General features: G+C 41.3%; 1 pseudogene; it reads left to right on the plus strand.

Annotated features, from left to right (window-relative positions):
• The first annotated feature begins 5220 nt into the window (after positions 1 to 5220).
• LOC124234025 (butyrophilin subfamily 3 member A3-like) lies at positions 5221 to 13671 on the plus strand (annotated as a pseudogene).
• Positions 13672 to 16832: the final 3161 nt, after the last annotated feature.

Genomic DNA, 16832 nt, shown 5'->3' on the forward strand with positions numbered 1-16832 from the left:
AAAGAAATCAAACATTTACTAAAGAAAGCCATCAAACCACAAGGGAAGAGAGCAAGAGAAAAAGAAAAGAACAGAGAAAAACTACTGAAACACACAGAAAAAAAGTAACAAAATGGCAATAAATACATATTTATCAATAGCTACTTTAAATGTCAATGAACTAAATGCTCTAATCAAAAGGCACAGGGTGGCCAATTGGACAAAAAGAAGACCCATATATATGCTGCATACAAGAGACACACTTCAGATGTAAAGATACTCAAAATGAAAGTGAAAGGATGGAAAAAGATATTCCATGCAAATGGCAAAGAAAAGGAAGCAAGGGTAGCAATACTTATATCCGACAAAATAGACTTTAAAACAAAAACTGTAACAAGAGACAAAGATGGGCACTACATAATGATAAAAGGAACAATCCAACAAAAAGATGTAACATTTGTGAATATCTATGCACCCAACATAGGAGCACCTGAATATATAAAGCAATTATTAACAGACATAAAAGGAGAAATTGACAGTAACACAATAATGGTAGAGGACTTTAACACTCCACTTACACAATGGGTAGATCATCCAAACAGAAGATCAATAAGGAAATTCATGCTTAAATGACACATTTGACCAGATGGACTTAGAGGATTTATATAGAATATTCCATCCAAAAACCACAGAATACACATTCTTTTCAAATGCACATGGAACATTCTGCAGAATTGATCACATATTAGGTCACAAAACAAGAAAATCAATAAATTTAAGAAGATCAAAATAATACCAAGCATCTTTTTCTGACCACAAAGGTATGAAACTAGAAATCAACTACAGGAAGAAAACCAGAAAAGCCACAAAAATGTGGAGATTAAACAAAATGCTACTGAACAACTATTGGGTCAATGAAGAAATTAAAGGAGAAAGCAAAAAATTACTGGAGACAAATGAAAATGAAAATACAACATGTCAAAATCTATGGGATACAGTAAAAGCGGTTCTAAGAGGGAAGTTTATAGCAATTCAGGCCTAATTCAACAAACAAGAAAAATCCCAAATAAACAATCTAACAGCGCATCTAAAGGTACTCAAAATGGAAGAACAAACAAAGCCCCAAATCAGCAGAAGAAAGGAAATAATAAAAATCAGACAAGAAATAAGTGAAATAGAGACTAAAAAAAAATAGAAAAATTAATGAAATGACAAGCTGGGTCATTGAAAAGATAAACAAAATTGACAAACCCTTAGCAAGACTCACCAAGAAAAAAAGAGAGAAGGCTCAAATAAATAAAATGAGAAATGAAAGAGGAGAAACTACAAGGAACACCTCAGAAATACAAAAGATAATAAGAGAATATTATTAAAAGCTATATGGCAACAAATTGGAAAATATAGAAGAAATGGATAAATTCTTAGAGACATACAACCTTCCAAAAGTGGACCAAGAAGTAGAGAATTTGAATAGACCAATAACCAGTAAGGACATCAAAAACCTCCCAAAAAATAAAAATCCAAGACCAGATGGCTTCCCTGGTGAATTCTATGAAACATTCAAAGAAGACATAATACCTAGACTTCTCAGACTCTTCCAAAAAATTGAAGAGCAGAGGAGGCTTCTCAACTCATTCTACCAAGCCAACATTATCCTGATACCAAAACCAGACAAGGACAACACAAAAAAAGAAAATTACAGGCCAATATCAATGATAACATTGATGCAAAAATCCTCAACAAAATACTAGCAAATTGAATACAACAATACATTAAAAGGATCATACATCATGATCAAGTGGGTTTCATTCCAGGGATGCAGGGGTGGTTCAACATCCACAAATATATCAATGTGATACACCACATTAACAAAATGAAGAATAAAAATCTCATGATTATCTCAGTAGAGGCAGAGAAAGCATTTGACAAGATACAGCATCCATTTATGATAAAAACTCTAAATAAAATGGGTATAGAAGGAAAATACCTCAACATAATAAAGGCCATATATGACAAACCCACAGAAAATATCATTCTCAACAGAGAAAAACTGAAAGCTACCCCTTTAAGAACAGGAACCAGACAAGGATGCCCACTTTCACCACTCTTATTTAACATAGTATTGGAAGTCCTAGCCAGAGCAATCAGGCGAGAAAAAGAAATAAAAGGGATCAATATTGGAAAAGAAGAAGTGAAACTGTCACTCTTTGCAATGACATGATTTTATATATAGAAAACCCTAAATAATCCACTAAAAACCTTTTAGAAATAATAAATGAATACACTCAAGTCGCTAGATACAAAGCCAGCATACAAAAATAGGTTGCATTTCTATACACAAACAGCGAAGTAGCAGAAAGAGAAATTAAGAATACAATCCCATTTCCAATTCCAACAAAAAGAATAAATACCTATGAATAAACTTATCCAAAGAGGTGAAATATCTGCACTGAAAACTATAAAACATTGTTGAAAGAAATCGAAGAAAACACAAAGAAATGGAAAGATATTCTGTGCTCTTGGATTGGAAGAATTAACATAGTTAAAATTTCCATACTTCCTAAAGCAATCTATGGATTCAACTCAATCCCTGTCAAAGTTCCACTAACAGGTTTCACAGAAATAGAGCAAAGAATCCTAAAATGTATATGGAACAACAAAAGATCCTGAATAGCCAAAGGATTCCCGAGAAAAAACAACAAAGGTGGAGGTATCACACTCCCTGATTTCATAATATACTACAAAGACATAGTAACCAAAACAGCATGGTACTGGCACAAAAACAGACACACAGATCAATGGAACAGAATAGAGAGCCCAGAAGTAAACCCACGCATTTATGAACAGCTAATATTCGACAAGTGAGCCAAGAGCATACAATGGAGAAAGGAGAGTCTCTTCAATAAATGGTGTTGGGAAAACTGGACAGCCACATGCAAAAGAATGAAAATAGATCATTACTTTACACCATGCACAAAAATCAACTCAAAATGTATTAAAGACTTGAATGTAAGTCCCGAAACCATGAAACTTCTAGAAGAAAACATAGGCAGTACGCTCTTTGACATCAGTCTTAGCAGCATATTTTCAAGTACTATGTCTGACTGGGCAAGGGAAACAAAAGAAAAAATGAACAAATGGGACTACATCAAACTAAAAAGCTTTGGCACAGCAAAGGAAACCATCAACCAAATGAAAAGACAGCCTAATAATTGGGAAAAGATATTTGCAAACCATATATCAGATAAGGGGTTAATATCAAAAATATGCAAAGAACTCATTCATCTCAACAACGAAAAAACCAACAACCCAATTAAAAAATGGGCAAAAGATCTGAACAGAGATTTCTCCAAAGAAGATATACAGATGGCCAACAGGCATATGAAAAGATATTCAACATCATTAGCTATCAGGGAAATGCAAATCAAAACTACAATGAGATATCACCCCACTCCCGTCAGAATGGCTATAATTAACAAGGCAGGAAACAACAAGTGTTGGAGAGGATGTGGAGAGAAGGGAACACTTGTACACTGCTGGTGGGAGTGCAAACTGGTGCAGCCACTATGGAAAGCAGTATGGAGTACCCTCAGAAAATGAAGAATAGATCTACTATATGATCCAGCTATGCCACTGCTGGATATTTATCCAAAGAACTTGAAAACACAAAGGCATAAAGATACTTGCACCCCTATGTTCATTGCAGCATTATACACAATAGCAAAGACTTGGAAGCAACCTAGGTGCCCAAGAAGGGACAAATGGATAAAGAAGATGTGGTATATATATACAGCATGGAATACTACTCAGCCATAAGAAATGATGAAATCCGGCCACTTGCGACAACATGGATGGACCTTGATGGTATTGTGCTGAGTGAAATAAGTCAGAAGGAGAAAGTCAAATACCGTAGGATCTCACTCATAAGTACAAGATAAAAACAAGGACAAACAAACACAGAGCAGCAGAGATTATATTGGTGATTACCATAGGGGAAGGTGGGAGAGAAAAAGGGGTGATTAGGCTCACATGTGAGGTGATGGACTATAATTAGTCTTTGGGTGGTGAACATGGTGTGATTTACACAGAATTCAAAATATATTACAATGTATATCTGAAAGCTATATAATGTTATAATCTAATATTACTGCAATAAAATAAATTTAAAAAAATAGAAAATAAAAATTATTTACTGAGGGTTTATGTGAACCACACCCTGTTCTATGGGCTCAATACATACCAGTCAACAAAACAGAATCTTACTTTGTAGAGATTCTATTCCAGCAGGTGGAGACAGACAGTAAACGCATGACATGTTAGATGGTGAAAATTCAATGGGGAAAACAGAGCAGGCTCGGGGGCTGGGAGCAGTTTGCCATAATCCTGTGGTCAGAGAAGGCCTAATGGAGGAGCTAAACTTAGAGGAAAGACTTGAAGGAGGTGAGGGAGTGACACTTGTGAATATCTGAGGGAAGAGGGTTCCAGGTAGAGGGAAGAGTTAAGTCTGAGGTCCTCTGTTCTGGTCTATTCAAGGACCAACAAGAAGGGCAGTGTGGCTGGGGCAGACTAGGAGAGTAGGGGAGATGAAGTGAGAGGCGCAGGTCCTAGAGGGCCATGTTGGTCATTGTGAGGGCTTCTGCAACTACTCTGAGTGAAATGGGAGCCACTGGGAAGTGCTGAGTGGAGGAGTGACATGATGTGACTCAAGGAATGTTCTGGCTGTTATGTTGAGAATAGACAGTAAGGGACATAAGTGGAATCAGGGGACCCAGAGAGGAGGGTCCTGCATTAAGGAGAGTGTGATGGTCGAGGCTTGGACCTGGCTATTGCAGTGGAAGCGTGGAAAAGTGAAAAGATTCTGAATATGTTTGGACAGTAGAGCCAAGGATTTACTGATGGGTTAGGGTTAATGTTTGCATATTTAACACTACATACATTATATTTATATGTTAAACGTATGTACATTTAATATTATACACATAACATTTATATGTTAAATGAATATACATTTACCCAATGTATTTTTGCAGGTGATTTTCCATGTTTGAAAGTTCAAAGTTAAGAGACTCTCAAGCAGATATTTTGACAGAAGAGGATCTTGAGTTACCACACTAGTGACTGTGTGTTTCGCCCCCAGTCAGCCATGGAGAAGGTCGAGATTTGATGTGGAATTCTCCATCTTCTTCCAGGATGAGGTCATAGTTTCCACCTGACTCTTTCTGCTGTCTCTCTGCAGCACAGATGAAAATAGGAAGTTCCCTAGCCTTCCCTCTGCTCGACCTCCTTGTCTGCCTCGTCTTGGTCCAGCTGCTTACCCCTTGCTCAGGTAGCAAATATTCTGCTTTTGTATTTCTGAAGCAGACAATTACCTATTAGTGTCCCATCAGAAGCTCTGACAACTTCTCACACCTGGAAATCCCATCCCAAACAAGGTACCCATGTCATTAAGACAAATTGTACTTCTCGGGCCAGCCCCCATGGCCTAGTAGTTAAGTTCAGTGTATTCTCCTTTGGTGGCTCTGGCTTGGTTCCCAGTTGTGGACCTACACCACTAGTCTATCAGTGGCCATGCTATGGTGGTGGCTTATGTACAAAAAGAGGAAGATTGGCAGTGGATGTTAAGTCAGGGTGAATCTTCCTCAGCAAAAAGAAAAAAAAAATGCACTGCTCTAGAATCATATTCCTCTTTAGGTTTTTCATACCTCACTCTCTCTGTCTGCTATCCCTCTCCTTACCATCATGGCTGCAACTCCTTCTAATGGAGCTTCTCCTCTTACTGATCAGCTCAGTTTTCTCTGACTGGACCCCATGGACCCATCCTGGCATGGTGGGTGAACATGTTGATCTGCCTTGTCGTCTTTCCCAGAAGATGACTGTTGAGACCATGGAGCTGATGTGGGTGAGATTCAGTCTTAGGCAGGTAGTATATGAGTATGCAAATGTGCAGGAAGTAGAAGACCAACAGATGGCAGAGTATCGAGGGAGAACTTCGATTTTAAGAGATGGCATCACTGCAGGGAAGGCTATTCTCCAAATTTACAATGTCAGAGCCACTGACAGTGGAAACTATCTGTGTTATTTCCAAGATGACAGCTTCTATGAAAAAGCCAAGGTGGAGCTGGAGGTTGCATGTGAGCCTCCAGATTTTGTTCTGAGCTTGTTCCTCTGTGGGACCACAGGGCAGAGGCAGAGTTCATGTTCCAAATCTCCCTCAGAGCACTCTTGGCTGATCACTAGCAACCGCCTCCAATGTCTTCCAACTTTGTTTCTCTGAGGCCCTTGGGAAAGACACAAGTTTTCCTCCAGGAAGAATCCCTCCTCTACCCTATATCAAAAATAGAACTCTGTCATGCTGGCCATGAGTGTCCATGCAGGCAAGAGACAATTCAGGGATAGGAAGGCTAAGAAGATATCTACTCAGTGATGGCATACAGTTGTTTTGGTTCAGTTGTGTTCCAGATTGCCTCTGTGGCCCCTTCAGGTGCCTGCTGCTGTGGGTGCTTGGAGGCTGGCCTGTAGGACAGCGTCTGTGCCGCCAATGTCCTCCAACCAAAGACTCCCAGGAACACACCTAGGTTTGACCAAGTTGTGTTTATTACTTGTTGCAGGGAGGGAGAATGCAGTCCATGTGGGAATCGTGGAGTGTCTCAGTAGGAGGGTGTTAGAAAAGATGGTATAGAATTTAGGCTTGTGTTAGGAAAGTGGGGGAGGGTTTATGGAAATGAGACTTTGCTCTGGATTGGATGCTGTCAGAAAGGTGGGGGGTGTAATTCTGTGGAGGGGTATCTTAATAAGTCTTGTCAGGAGGAAGACTAGATTGAGGCTAAAGCTGTTATTGGTCAAGGAGCAGCATTCACTCACAGGGAGGATAGGGAAATGTTTGGTCATGACGGTGGCTTGGACAGTGTTCATGTTTTTCTCATGTTCAAACGTGATTGTTGAATGGTCTTGTTTTTATCATAGTAGCCAAGTGCCCTTGTCTGATGTCAACGTTCCATGAAATTACTTAAGTTCAACAGGAGATTGCTGACACCAGACTGATGTCCAGATGTCAAGAGTTGCATTTCTCTTTCTCAGGGCACTCTGCTGCCCTGTGATTTGGTGAATAGGGAGCCATGGCAGAGGGTGAAAGGAGGGAAAGAGGAGAGAGAGGTCTCGGTACTTATCTCCCTGGCTTTCTCCCTGCAGGACCACCTCTAGCTGGCTGCATTCCCTTCCTGAAGATCACACCTCCTCTCAAGAAAGCCCTCTCTACATAACCCGCTTCTTTTAGCTCTTCACAAAAGCTTCCTCTCTGCTTTCTTTTGGGTTTAGGTAGGGGTGGGAGCAACTCCACTGTTCCTTGACCTGCAGTATTGGTCTATGCCATGTAGTTTCCCCTCACTACGACCATGCTTTTGTAAACAGCTCCTGAATGAACCCCTCCTTTAATTATTTATTGTGACTGCGCCACTGATTCTTGTTGAGACTTTCATTAATAAGGAGCCTCCAAAGAATTCAGGCTCATTTATCCTTCCACAGTATTGGGTTCAGATTTTCACATTGAAATGAAGGGTTATGATGATCGAGAGATCCATCTGGAGTGCATGACCACTGGCTGGTATCCACAGCCCCAAATACAGTGGAGAGATGACAGTTGAGAAGATGTGCCAGCTGTGGGAGCACCTTTGGTTGCAGACGGAGATGGTCTGTATGCATTTTCAGCATCTGTGATCATGAAAGGCAACTCTGGGAATGGGGTGACATGTATCATCAGAAATCCCCTCTTCAGCCAGGAAGAGACCACCAGGATTTCCAATGCAGGTCAGTAGTCTGCTTAGCCTCAGGTACACTGTGCCAGGCTGTTGCTACTGAAAGAAAGAGGATGTATGAGTCTCTGTTGCTGATTCACATCTTTGTAGTGAATATAAGGCACAGAGCAGCGATCCAGAGCCTTCTTCTTACTCCAGGGATGTTTTTTTCCCCATAAAGCTGTTTATGTCACAACTATTACTGAATATGTCCTATGTGTCAGAAACTGTGATTAACAATGAAAATTTGGGGAAAATGGTAAAAATCAGACCCTTAAGCAAAGACAAATGACAAAATGGGAAAAAAAATGTACAACATATCTTAAAGAAAGAACTATTTTCCTTAAAATATAAAACAACCCAGTAGAAAAATGAGCAAAGGGCATGAATTATTAGTTCACAGAAAAGGAAATATCACAAGACATGATGTTACTCACTTAGTAGAGGAAAGTGTATTAAAACATTTTCCTCTTGTGAGATTGGCAACAAAACAGGAAGAAACAAAACTTGGGTGGCAGATACATTCTGATGGCAGGATCTTGGGGAGACAGTCACCCTTAAGACATTCACTGGTATAATTTGATATATTTTTGGTATAAATTGGTACAACTTCTATTGGAGCAATAAAGCAGTATTTCTCCAAACTACTTATTTATTGATCCAAAATCTCATTTCTGAGAATTTCTATGACATATCTAGTTGCATTTTTTATTAAATGACCCATGTGAAAGGTTATTTCTTTTAGCATTAATTATAGTAGCAAAAAGTTAGAAACTATGCAAATGTCCATCAATGGGAAACTTTTATGTAATGGAATATTGTGCAGCTAGGAAAGAAAATACAGACTTTCAATTTGTACTATTATGGCAGGATCTCCCAGGATGTATAGAAAGCCAGGTGCAGAGCAGTCTGTATCCAATGTTGTCTTGGGTGTAAACAAGAAAAAATGAGAACATATTTTTATTTTTAAAATGTAAGACACACCTACATAGCACTCACCATATGTCAGATGCTTTATAAACATTAATTGCATTTTTTAACCTTATAAGTGAGGTACTATTATCAACCAATATTACAAATTGGGAGATCAGGAACAGAGCTTTTAAATATTTAGTCCAAGATCACACTACCTGTCAAGTGGAGAAGCCAGAATTTGAACCCAGGCCCTCCAGCTCCAAAGTTTATATTCTTTTTTTTTTTTTTTGAGGAAGATTAGCTCTGAGCTAACTACTGCCAATCCTCCTCTTTTTGCTGAGGAAGACTGGCCCTGAACTAACATCCATGCCCATCCTCCTCTACTTTATTCATGGGACGCCTACCACAGCATGGCTTTTGCCAAGCAGTGCCATGTCCGTACCCAGGACCCGAACCGGCGAACCCCAGGCCACCGAAAAGCAAAACGTGTGCACTTTACTGCTGTGCCACCGGGCCGGCCCCAATTCTTAACCAACACATTAATCTGACTAACGAAAGTCTAATAAATGGAGGGAGGGAAGAGAGAGTGGATGGGAGACTTGGACTATGTTTTATATTTTTTTATATTTTAATCATGTAAATATAACCTATTGAAGATTTAAATTAGAAAAAACAGATGATTCTGATACTGAAGTAGCTCACATTCAGATGTGAGAAGGAGACTGTTCAAGAGAAGTGATGGTATTATGTAATAGTAAGAGTTGACTGGGATTACCCAAAGTTCCTTCAGACTTTAGGAGGAGAAGCATCATTTAATGTCATGAGATCAGCTCCATGATTCCTGTCCTGGGGGTGAGAGGCTAAAGCTCCATTGCATTGCAGACCCTTCAGGAGGGCCAGGCCTGGAGAGCGGCCTTGGCTGGGACCCTGCCTGTCTTGCTGCTGCTTCTCACAGGGGCTGGTTACTTCCTGTGGTGACAGCAGAGGGAGAAACAGAGAGAGCAAACAGAGAAAGATTTAGAATGAAGAACAAGAGGTATCCAACCAGGAAGGGAACCTATGGCGATGGTTTAGGGGAAGGAACCTAAGATCCTGACCCTCCCTGTCTCCATGCACCACCCCTTCAATGGGTCATTTGTAAGGTTTATGTTTCAGAGGTTCTCCCTGATGGATCCCCATAACAGTAACTTTTTTCCCTGCTTATTTTCCAGAAGAAGGTCCTGCATGAATTCCGTGAGTTTTAATTCACCCAGAGACCCTGGCACATCTTGGTATTGCTGCTTTAAGCATTTTAATGACTCATCACATTTCTTCCATTGCAGAGAAGAAATAGTTCCTGCTCATGGCTGTTGAGTGGCTCTGACATTTTCTCTGAATTCACATCTGACACACTCTGCTCAGAGATTTCCCAGTCCCTTTTCTCACCCTTAACTCTGCCAGGGGCTGAGGAAGTCCTGGATCCCCTTACCAAGGGAAAGAAAGAAGGATGGTTGATTGGGGGGAAGCACAGGGGAATCCTGTTTTTTTTTTGATGGGTAAAAGAGCCTTCTATCTCTCTCCACAAGGGGCCCAACAGTCTTCTCAGCCCAGCAAGGCACCAGCAAGTATCCAAGGGTTCACTTGAAAAGAAAGGAGGAGGAGGGGAATAAGCTTCCTAGATGAAGTGCCTTCCTTATCCTGGGAACCTAACTAGCTACTTTACATGATATGTAGGCTGCTGAGAAGAAAGCAAAGGATGTAATATTTAAAGGATTGAGAAAATCAGAGAAGGGGAGAAAAGTGCATTTTAGAAAAGGAGTGGCCACAATGCTCAGTTGTCATAGATTTGTTAGAATGGCTGTTGAAAAATAGTATCTGAAATTTCCTTATTAAGTCACCCAATTCTTTTCAGATGTAGGCAGGAAGTAATACAGCTTGAGCTAGATGGAGTCTAGTACACACACACACACACACAGGCTACATACAGTGATGCTTATGCCAAGGTATGGGTGCGTGGATACATACAAAACAGATCTGCCGGGTCTCAGCTGGGAAACGACTTACATGGTGCCTATGGTATCATCAGCATGCAATTGATATTCTCAGACTTGGTATTAAGGAGGAAAGGAGAGGAGAGAATTGAACAGTCAGAGGGAGAAGGGGGTGGGGGTTAAAAAGAAAGATGAGATGGATGCAAAAGAAGAGAAAGAACATGATTCAGAAGTGACATAGTTCAGCTGAAATCTCTGCCTTTTTACCATTGTAGGTGGAGAGAAGTCTCAGGACTATGATGGTGAGTGACCCTGATATTCTCTGAGTTTCCTGGCACCTGTCTGCTAAGCATTTAAACTTTTTCTCTGCCCTGTGACCAATTGGCATTCCCAGTAGGAATAATCAGATATAGCCCAGAGGCACATTTTCTGTGGCCACTCTTGCTTTTCTGTAGCCTCAGAAAGGACCTTCCAGATACAGCATCTGGGGTTTCCAGCCACCTCTCACCCTCCTGACACACATGCCCACACCCTAGAAGACTCTGGTGATGTCTCCTGCAGCTCCAGCATGATGGAGCGAAGGAGGTCCACCATTTTTTGAGAGATTCTATACCTGATCTAGCAGAGCTGTAGAAGAAGGAAGCTGGACATTGGAAGAGACTGAACAAAGAGACAGAGAAAAGGCTTAGTGAGGAGAATGGGTGGGGGGAAGAATAGAAGTAATGTCATTTCTTTATCTGTGTCTCCTGTCTTTAAGAATGGAAGATGGCCCACTTCAAACCAGGTGAGTGAATCACAGAATGTTCCCTAGGACAACAACCTGAGAGACCATATTCCCTTTTCTTTTCCAACTTGAGATACTGGGAAGGCCAGTCCTCATGACTGGGAGAGTTCCAAGTGGATGACTTGAGGTCCTTGTCTCAAAGATGTGCCCATCTCCAGGCCTTCCTGCTGAGAGCCCAGAGAATCAGGGAGGATTGCTCTCCTGGTTTCCACAGATCTTCACTGGAAGGAAGAGGCATAAAGCTTAGAGCTGAGGGAAGGAGAGGCAGAGTGAACCAATACTGCAGGGAGAGTGAGGATGTGGAATGACCAAGGAGAAAAGGCAATGCGCAAATATCTTTACTTTTCTCAAGTTCCTTATGCCACTTCCTGCTACTGTGTGTCCCCAAGTTACTTAATGTTTCTAAACTTTAGTCTCTTCATTTTTATGATCATAATTCCTTAGTCTTTACCTCAAATTTAGGTAAAGACTAAATTTACCAAAATTTAGGTAAAGACTAAATGAGGTAATGAATGTGCATTGGTCAAAAACCAACAAGAAAGAAATGACATGTTCAAACTGGGTGGTTGAAGAAGATTTAGAAAAGAAACTATTTACAAAGGTGGGAGTAGGACTAAGGTACATCAACAAGGTAGTGTGAAGTGCCCCAGGGCTCACAATAGTGGGGAGCGGTCACCACTCCTAGGCTTGAAGGAATAGGGAGAGGGAGAAGTTACTGGAGCCCAGAGGAAGCTGTGGCTCAAGGACAGGCTGCCTGAGAGGAGTCATGTCTTTGTGAGAGCATCACCCTCTGACGTTGGCAGGGAGGAAGTGTGGGAAATAGAGGCAGTGCCTTTCTTTTCTTTCTCCTTCCAGTCTTCAGCTAGTACCTCCCATTGGCCAAACCCAACAGGTAACCAGAAGCAAAAGATTTCAGTGATGCCGTCCATAGAGGATAGAGTCCTGGGGCCCAGAAGAGGGTAGTGAAAGGTGGAGAGTGGATCTGGAAGCACAAAAAGCCCCCAACAGAAAATGCATGTTGCTGATATAACATGAGGCACTTCCTTAGTGGCCGGCCTTAGGCTACACATAAAATGTGTTATCTTTTTTACTCTAGAAATTGGTATTTTTATCTCTATTTTTCAGATAAGGAAATGAGGCTCAAAGCTATTATATAAGTGTGGTCTTTGGAAAAAGAGACTGCAGAAATGGAAAAGTCATTCAGCTCAGGAGTGGCAGAGTAAGAATTGAAATGTAAATCTATGTCACTATAAAGCACAGATGGTCAGAGTCATTTTGGGGAAGGAAGTAGGAAAAAGATGGAAGGAAGGAGCCAGCTCAAGATGTTGAGTTAGACAGATCCTAACCCTCAACACTCTACTCCACTGAACACAAAACACCTGAGTATTTCTTTTAGTATTGCTGAGAGGGTCACATTCAGGTCAAGCTGGGGACTTGGACATCCTCATCCAGACCCAGGTCTTGAAGTTTCAGGCTCTGAGCTCTAGGAACACCACTCACTCCACGGCCCATCCCCAAACTTTCTGAAGCAGATATAATACTGGATCCAGACACAACAAACCCCATCTTCTATGTTTCTGAGGATCAGAGGAGTCTGTGGCAGGGAATCATATGACAGAATCTGCTATTCAACCTTAGGAGATTGGATACATAGTACTGTGTTCTTGGCTCCAAGATCTTCACTTCAGGAAGATGTTTCTGGGAGGTGGATGTGAGGGACAGGAAAGGGTGGTATGTTGGTATGTGTAGGGATAATGTGGAGAGGAAAACATGGGTTTCCATAGCACTGGAGAATGGATTCTGGATTATAGGGCTGTCTGAGTTGAGTGGCTATTGTGTTCTCACTGACCCCAAGACGCTGCTGGCAGTTGCCAACCCTCCTCAGAGAGTAGGGGTTTTCCTGGACTATGAGAATGGTAGGGTCTCATTCTACAATGCCATGGATGGATCTCACATCTACACCTTCCCACACACCTTCTTTCCTGAGCCTCTGTGGCCTATTTTCAGAATTACATCACAGGATCTCACTGCCTTGACCATTTGCCCAGCACTGACCTTAGTGCAGAGTTCCCTTGTTCCTTACCTAGTGTCTGACCTTTCCCTGGAGACCCTAGCGACCCCAAGCTCTGCTGATGGGAATGGGAACCCTCAGGCTAAAATAACATCCTTGCTTCCCCTTGCCAATCCTGGAGCTGAGGGCCTTCTCCTTAACAGCAACATACCACAACAATAATATACTTGCTAAATGCCCACACTGTGTGAAGCACTTCAAAATATTAATTCAATTATTCCATATGACAGTTGAGTTTGGTACTACTTTATTGTTTCCTTTCTATAGGTAAAGAAACAGGGGTACAGAAAAGTGAATTAATTTTCCAAACATGACTCAGCAAGTGATTGACAACTGGGATTTGAACAATAACTAACTTTTATAGATAATTTAAAATGTACTGGGTGCTGAGTTAAATGCTTTAAGTGAGTTTCACTCATTTAATCCTCACAACAGCCCTGTAAGGTAGTCTTAATTCCAGAATGTGGAAACAAAGGCAGAGCCAAGTTAAGTAACTTTATAATTCATACGGAAAGTTGCGCTGCTGGAAGATGTTTGGCCCCTGTACCACTCCCAACCCCTAGCCCATTCTTCTTTTCCAGCCCCATTTTTCCTGTGGGGAAAGGACTTTGTACAGCCCTGAGGTTCTCTTTCCGGGACATACCAGGGTGAGGATTACTGTAGGTGACTGTGGAGGCCATACACCACTTGGTTCCTTCAAGGTTGATTGTCAGAGACGTAGGTCCAACACTTCATTGGCTTGAGTCTCCAAGGTGAAGTGGTCCAGAGAATGAACTCACAGGGACTGCATCATGCAGGATGTGAAGGGACCAGAGGCCAAACTCTTCACTAACACTGGGCACATGTCTACCTTCTCTGTCAATGTGATGCGTGATCATGGAGCCACAACAAATCCTCCTACTTTGAAGGTCTCCTAGGAATCCTAACTTAACACCTAAAGACTGTCTGTAGAACAATAATTTTGGAGGAAGTCAGCTTGATGAACTTTAGTAGTATTTTTATCACACTGTAGAATTTGTCTCCAGAAGAGGGACATTCCCACCCCTGATCATTCATTGATGCTAAAGGATGTTCCATTTAACTGATGGATACTGGCGACAGGCTACTCTCCATTATCATCACTATTATTGTTCACTGCTGTATTTCTTCTACCCAGCATGTAATTGTCAAGTTACATTTGTTAAATAAAATGTTAATACTCTTCACTCTTCAAGTGAGCTTTTTCTAGATTTTAAGCCCCCACAGTTTATTCACCACAGTTCCACAGTTTACTTCATTGCAACATTTCCAAAAATCTTTATATTAGTTTTATATTGCTGCTACAATAAATTGCCACACATTTTGACCTAAAGCATCATAAATTTATTATCTCACATTTCTGGAAGTCAGAAGTCCAACATGGGTCTCACCAGGTAAAATCAAGGTGTCTGCAGGCTGTGTTCCTTTCTGGAGGCCCAAAGGAAGAATCCATTTACTTGCTCACTCAGATTGTTGGCAGAACTCAGTTTCTTGCAGTTGTAGGACTGAGGTTGCCATTCCTCGCTGGCTGTCAGCTGAGGCCTATTCCCAGCTTCTATAGGCTTCCATCTTACTCAGCTGGTGGCCGTCTTCCTCCATCTTTAAAGCAGCAATGGCAGCTTGAGTCCCTCTTTATCTTTGAATCTCTCCTGATTCTTCTCCATTGAATCTCTTTGACTCTTCTGCCTTCTTCTACTTCTAAGAACTTATGTGATTAGATTGAGTCTACTCAGATAATCCAGGGTAATTTTCCTAAGAATCCAGAAAAATATTCCTACTTTAGGGCCCATAACCTTAATTCCATCTGTAAGGTTTCTTTTGCCATGTAACGTATCATATTCATAGATTGCAGAGATGATGATGTGTACTATTTAGCCTACTACATTTATCATATTTACAGTCGGGCTCACTCCCAAGGAGGACAAGAACTCCATCCTGGTAGGACACTGAATAGTTTAGAGGTTTCCATGATTTGAGATTTCTGTGAATTTTTGGGAAATTTATCTGTAGCCCTTTTTTCATTTGTTAGACTCAGGTATAAATGTCAGAGTGTAGTTCTCTAGAAAAGAAATTTTCACTGTTTTATACAGTGTGTGGTGAAAGTCCTATCTAATCTCATCTCTTAGCTTGGGTTCCCCAAAATCTGACTCTAACTCAAGGACATGGGTTCAGGTAGTCCATTTGAGAAGTGATCCTAGGAAACTCAAGATTGGAAATAAATGAAGGAAGAAAAGCCAACTAAGAGAAAATTGACATAGAGGATACCTTAATTACTTGGTTATCATGTGAACAACTGGGCTTAGTCCCACTCAGGACACTCTGAGAAACCATGTGAAATTGTGGGCTATATCTCAGAATCTTCCTAGCAGGGGTGGGGAGCCTGGGCCATTCTTCCACAACTTCCATCATGCATTCATTGAAGATTGCCCCTGGTGCTGTTAACTCCCCTGCTCTTCCACCTAGGCTGCATATATGCAAGTGAGCAAACATCATTGGTGTTGAAAGCTCTTAGGCGGAGAAGAAAGGCTGGCACCTGGGAAATTTTTTCCTTGTAGGAAACTCTACCTGAAGTGAACCAACGGGTTATGGGAATAGGCATCAACAGCATCTGTTTATAAGACTCTGCCTTTGAGAATATACTGAATGCCTATTGAGACCTGTCTACGCTCCTTCACCCCCACCCATATTACAATGGTTACTTGCTCTCTTCCAATACATGTCCATGTAACATGGCTGCTCTGCCCCATGACATGGACTGGATCTGGGATGCACATCTGACCCAGACTAGGCCAGAAGGAATATCTTGCACATTCTGAATGAATGGCTCAGTGATAGTAGCCAGTTATAACTGATTAGTAGTAACTATGCATGTGAGCTGTGGGAAAGAATTTTCCATCAACAGTGTGGTCTCGAGAAGCAAAAGGAAGGTGATCTACAGAAAGATTAGACCAAAGCAGATATGTAGAGAGATGGGTTCATGATGGAGAGAGTGTGGGCAACTTTCCCGTCTTTGGTTCCAGTGCCTTTGGGGGCCCAGTTTTATCCATGCTGTATGTTCTGTGAAATTTATTCTCTTGCGATTAGGTGAATGTTCTGACTGGTATTGCTCAGCCCTGAAAATTAGCAACTTCACATAATAGTTTTACTATGCTCATTGATTCCATGAGTCACTAATCTGGAATTTGAACAGGACGGTTTAGGAATGCTTTTTGTGCACAAAGATGTCTTGGCCTCACCTGCAAGGAACGCAAGCTGAAGGTGACTCAAAGGAAGGGACACACCCTCTAGACTGATTCCTCTCATGA

Source organism: Equus quagga, unplaced genomic scaffold, assembly GCF_021613505.1.
Source record: "Equus quagga isolate Etosha38 unplaced genomic scaffold, UCLA_HA_Equagga_1.0 64843_RagTag, whole genome shotgun sequence".
NCBI lineage: Eukaryota > Metazoa > Chordata > Mammalia > Perissodactyla > Equidae > Equus > Equus quagga.